Source organism: Octodon degus, unplaced genomic scaffold (genome assembly GCF_000260255.1).
Source record: "Octodon degus isolate 3935 unplaced genomic scaffold, OctDeg1.0 scaffold00102, whole genome shotgun sequence".
Classification (NCBI taxonomy): Eukaryota; Metazoa; Chordata; class Mammalia; order Rodentia; family Octodontidae; genus Octodon; species Octodon degus.
The window spans coordinates 1,446,534-1,451,730 of record NW_004524678.1 but is presented as its reverse complement, the minus strand read 5'-3'; the positions used below and the strand labels follow the sequence as shown (position 1 = coordinate 1,451,730).

General features: G+C 51.2%; 1 pseudogene across 1 annotated transcript; it reads right to left on the bottom strand.

The window, feature by feature from the left end:
* Window positions 1-1,424: 1,424 nt before the first annotated feature.
* On the bottom strand, window positions 1,425-3,123 carry LOC101563693 (annotated as a pseudogene). Its single transcript, XR_192694.2, has one exon. The product of XR_192694.2 is annotated as a TRAF-type zinc finger domain-containing protein 1 pseudogene (transcript).
* Window positions 3,124-5,197: the final 2,074 nt, after the last annotated feature.

Genomic DNA, 5,197 nt, shown 5'->3' with positions numbered 1-5,197 from the left:
AGTTACCTAATTCAACATGGGGAGAGGAATTAAGGTTGCTTCTGGGCAGGTCTCACTATACTGAAGGCAGTGGTGGGTGACAGAATTCTCTGGCAGATGTGGGGAAGTCACGACTGTCCTGGTCTCTCCGCCAAGTCCTCAGGGCTTTCCAGGCCACCAGAAGCCCTGCATGTCCACCCTCTGGCTGCATCTGTCAGAAAGGCCTCCCTGACATGTGAGGAGTAAGTGCCTCCTGACATACGAGGAACCTCAAAACTGAAGGAATTGCCTTCCGGTCTGGCTCTTCCCAGGACGATTCTTTGCAGAGTCCTGGCCCTTCCAAGAAGTGGGAGAACTCGTGCTGTCCCCAACAGAGGGTTGGCACATGTGAGCGCCAATGACACCCGATCCTAGATGGTGCTATGCAAACCAGGAGGCATGGGGGGTGGGGGGCTTCCAGCCGTGCCCATCTACTCGCAGGACTGAGGTCCTTGGAGACTATCTCCAGGGACTGCAGCTGTACAAGCTCAGTTTCTTCAAAGTCCAAATGAAATAAGGGCGTTGTGCCTTCAATGTCCTGTGCGCTGCAGGCTGGAGCCGCAGGGCAGAGGGCCCTGGAGGACCCTGTGCACCTCCCAACCCAGGCCACTCCTGCCCCTGCTGGCTTCCCTGGAGTCTCCAGAGCTCAGAGAAGGAAGTACAAGACTTAGCTGAACTCCAAGTACAAATTTTATTTCTATTATAAGGAGGCTGATAGCAATTATAGTAAAATAAAGGGGAAAGTAGCTCTGACGCTTGATTTTCAGAGGAAGCATGGGACTGCAGCCCAGCATGACCCATCGGGCACAGGCATCCCTCACTCTCCACGGAGGGCAGGGAGAACAAAGGGGCCACAATACCTACCAGGAACAGAAACAGTGACGCCAAACAACAAGGAAGCAGCTTCAGACACCCCCAGTCCACGCAGCTCCGGCCAACCCCTCTCTGGAGGCCTCCTCCCTAACAGTGCCACAGGCCTGAGCACTTTCAGAGGTGTTCCACACGCCAGGGGCCCGGAGTCTGAAGCAGGCAGGAGCAGTAACAGAAGAGTCACCTAGACGCCCCACGTGGTAGCCCCCACAGGGAAAACAATCACTTCACTGGTGGCTACAGATTTCCAGAACCCTCTTCTCCCTCCCACCAGAACCACAGAGCACCCAGAAGCAGTGGTGATGGTATTTCAAAAGGCAGAGCCCCAGTGGGCAGAGGCCAGAACTTGTGTGATCACTGCTGCCCGAAGTGGCAGCTAAGGCTGAAAGTTGGCTCCCAACAGTTTCCGTGCTAACCCTCCCTCAAACCCCAAACTTTCACAACACAATCTGAAAAGACACAAAAAATGGCCATAACCTAGAAAAAGTTAAAATCTGGAAAATCTACCCTGCCTAAAGAGCCAGGGAGGTGGGGCCTGATCCACGGCAGGTGCTGCTCTGCATAGAAGGTAGGGCCCCAGGGGAGGGGTCTCCGCAGACATCACTCCTCCTCCTCCTCCTCTTCCTCTGCATCCCCAGCTCCCTGCTGCTTTGGGGGCTTGGCCTTTGCAGTTCTGCCACGGTAACTGGTGGCTGCAGAGGGGACTCGGGAGCTCCTGCCACCTTCACTCCTACCACTGGCTCCATGCCTCCCTACAGGCCCTCGAGAGAAAGAGGGCACAAGGCTTTCTGGATACAGACTGCGCATGGAGTGCATCCCCGGAGCAGGCGCAGCAGCCTGGGCCCCAATGGGGCCGTTTCGATTCCGCCCCCCGGGCGCCCTAGCTGTCTGAGTTGCTGAGCTTCACCACCCGGGGAGGGCTGGGCTGGCAACCAGATCTGGGGGCTGATGTGGGATCTGACATTTGGGTACAGCTGGTTGTCATGTTCTCCGCCGCATTGCTGGTGGAGCCTCTAGCTGCTTCCTGCTTGATATCATCCATGTAACCAGAAGACAGGTCTCCCTGGTGTCTGACACGCCTCCTGGGCAGCTCTGGTGAGGTCGCGTGAGGCTGGGAGTCCTGCTGAGGAATCCCCTCCATCACATGGTGGCTGGCTGTGGCCGGGCGTTGGTCACACTGGTCCTGATGATGAAATAGCACCTCTTCTTCCAGCTGTACCCCACAAAATTCACATGGGATGATGATACTGTCTCCCACAGGGGCTGAGTCACTCAGGCCCATCAAAGAGTCCAACTGATTATTTGTAGCCTGCTGCAGGAAGCTCTGGAAGATGACGTCAGGATCCTCCTCTCGCCTCGGGGGAGAGCTTCCAGTACTGAGCAAAGGTAAGGCACGTGAAGGGTTACAACTTGTCTGATGGTCAATCAGCAGTTCCTTTGAGTAGAGCTCCTCACAAAACTCACAAGGCAACATGGTCTTGTCAGCTGTACATAGATTATTCTCAACTGGAAAATGCGCTGTCATGTTCCTTTGGTTGGCAGTCCTACTGTGGAAAAGGTCTGACTCCAGGGCTTGCAGGTGCCTTCGAGGTAGCCTTGTGTGTGGGTCCAGTGCCTCAATTTGTCTAAGGAGCTGGGATGCAATCCAGATTCCACCTTGACCCCAAGACTCTTCATATGTATTTGGAGGTACCGCACCCTCATTTCTCTTTTCCTCCTCCCGTCTCCCACAGACTTCAGGGTGAGTCTTCAGATCTTTCACAAGGACATTGTGCCCACAGCTGCTACACAGCTCTGTCTGCGCACCACAGTAATCTTCATGTTCCTTCAGTTTGAGAACAGAAAGTTCCAAATCACACTTCTGGCAGAGAGCAAGCCGCAGAGGGCACTCAGTCTCCTCATGGTTCTTTAAGTGCATCTTCTCAAACTTCTTGTTACATTTGCAAGTGACCTGACAGTGTTCTGTAGCCATGTGAATCTCCATGTCAGATTTGGGAAATGGCTCCTTGCAGATGGGGCAGATACCAATGTTCCTTTGACAGTGGATCTCATGGATGGTAAAGTTAAACACAGGAATTTCTTTTTTGCAGTTGTCACACAGTTGAGTATCCTGGTCATCTACAAATTCAGCCATCTTTAGCTCTTCCTGAAAACTGGAATGACAAGGGGAACACTGAGTCGCCTAGCTGGCCTCAGACACCGAACCTCCTCAGTCAGCCCCCGCACTGAACAACTGCCCCCAGCCGCCTCCCCGCTTCCGACCTTCGCCCAATAAATTCAGTCTTGACTTACTGCATACCCAAAGTAAAGCCACCCTGGTTTCCACCCCTAAGCCAGTCCATGAATGGACTCTATGCAGTTACCAAGAGTACCCTTTTCCTTATCCTTTGGTCTGGCGCCAACTTCCTGGAACTTCAGCTTCCATGGTGCTTGGTGACCTAAGACCCCCTTTGCTCAATAGGTAGGTTCAGTCACACTGTAGCCCTTGTTTCTCAGCCAAGAAGCCTTCCTTTGTGAGCCCATCTTTGGACATCTGCAGCCTCTTCCTCAGGATGCCATCACATCAGGGATACCCGGACACAGCACAGCCTAGAGAGTAGGTCTGTGTAGACTGGAGACAGGAAAGTTTGATGAGAATGAAAATCAGGAGGTGAGACTAGAATGGGAGGGATCCCGAGCAGTGGGATACAGACCTGTCTTCTTCCCTGTTTCCTAAGAACAATATAGCAGGAAGAAGACCCAAGTACAGCTTGAGGGATGGACACAGGGATAAAACTTAAAAATCATATAACTCTTCTTTCCCAACATGACCAGAGGCAAACTACCTGGATGTCTAGTGACATAGACCATCAGTTTTGTGGGTCATGAGTGGTGTGAGGGGATGGTGCTAAGGCAAGGCCTGGACTATTAGATGTGGGAGTGTTGGGTCCTGTGGAAGCTGGAAAGAGGATGTGGAACTGGAGAGGTAGGGTTCTTTGGAAGGATTTCTCTGAATCATTGTGCAGTAGAATGTTATCAAGGGTAAGCAAAAGGATAATAAACTCAAACTAGCATATATCCATATACATGTGTTTCCTTTAGTTTATGTATGAGAAAAAAGCAAGGAGGGATGGGCTTCAGCTTCAGAGGATCCAAAAGTTCAGTGATGTCAGCGAGGACTTAGCACCAGTTCATCTTCCACACTGCTGTACACAGTCTCAGCTGAGCCCAAGACAGGTCCTCGCAGGCCTATGGGACGGCTGCCAGTAGCAATTGGCAGGGGAGTGCCTGCTTTCCTACTGCTCTCTTAAGAGCAAGAAAGCATTTACTCAGAAGCCTCTAGAAAAATCTCTCTTTGGTCGTATGCCTATTCCTAATCCAGTCACTGTCACAGGGCATTGATTAGCCTTTTCCATACATCAGGTCTACCCAGTGAGTGAGAGGCAATTCCCCAAGCAGCTTTGCTCCATGTCCTGGGATCTGAAGGTTTCTATTGCTCCAAATTCAGATGTTGAAGCCTAATCTCAGCGTGATGATAGTAAGAGCTTGTGCTGTCAGAAGGGGATGAGCGAGTGGGATTGGTACCTTTATAAAAGAAGCCCATGGGGACTTGTTTGCATCCTCTGTCCTGTGAGGGACACAGGAAGAAGGCACTTGCCACACAGCAGGAAGAGAGACCTCCCCAGACACTGAATCTGTTAGCACCTTCATCTTGGATTTCACAACTACTAGATTCGTATGGAATGTTTGTTTTTAAGACAGCTGCTATGATGCAAAGTATTTTCAGTATCACATCCCAAAGAGACTAAGATGCCATTTAAGACAGGAGGGATGCGATGGGTGTCCCTCAGTCAACCAGAGGTCCCCTACATCCTCCAACCTGGAAGGTTGCACAGTGACTGTCAGCCAGTGTTAGTTTAAGAGAAGACTAAATTGCAAAGTGAATTTCCTAGTGGTAGACCTGGGCTCAAAAAGTCACAAAAGAAAGGCTAAGGCTAAACAGGACCTATTGGTGCATGTGATCCCAGTGCTCTGTGAGGCTGAGGGAGGAAGGCTGCAGGTTCAAGGCTAGCCTGGAAAGCTCAGCAAGTAAGTTAGTAAGACCCTGTAGGCCAGAGCAATCCTCAGCCTTGGATTTAATTACTAGTATGAGAGAAGGAGGGAGGGGGAGGAAAAAAAAAAAGAAGAGGGAGGGGAAGGGGACTGAGGGGAGAGAGGGAAGGAAGATAACAAGAATGGAAAGAAAAAGAAAGGAAAACAAAGGAAGGAAAAAATGCCTAAGACTAAGACCCTAGCCTGAGGCCCTGGATTCTGTTCTCCATGTTTTGCC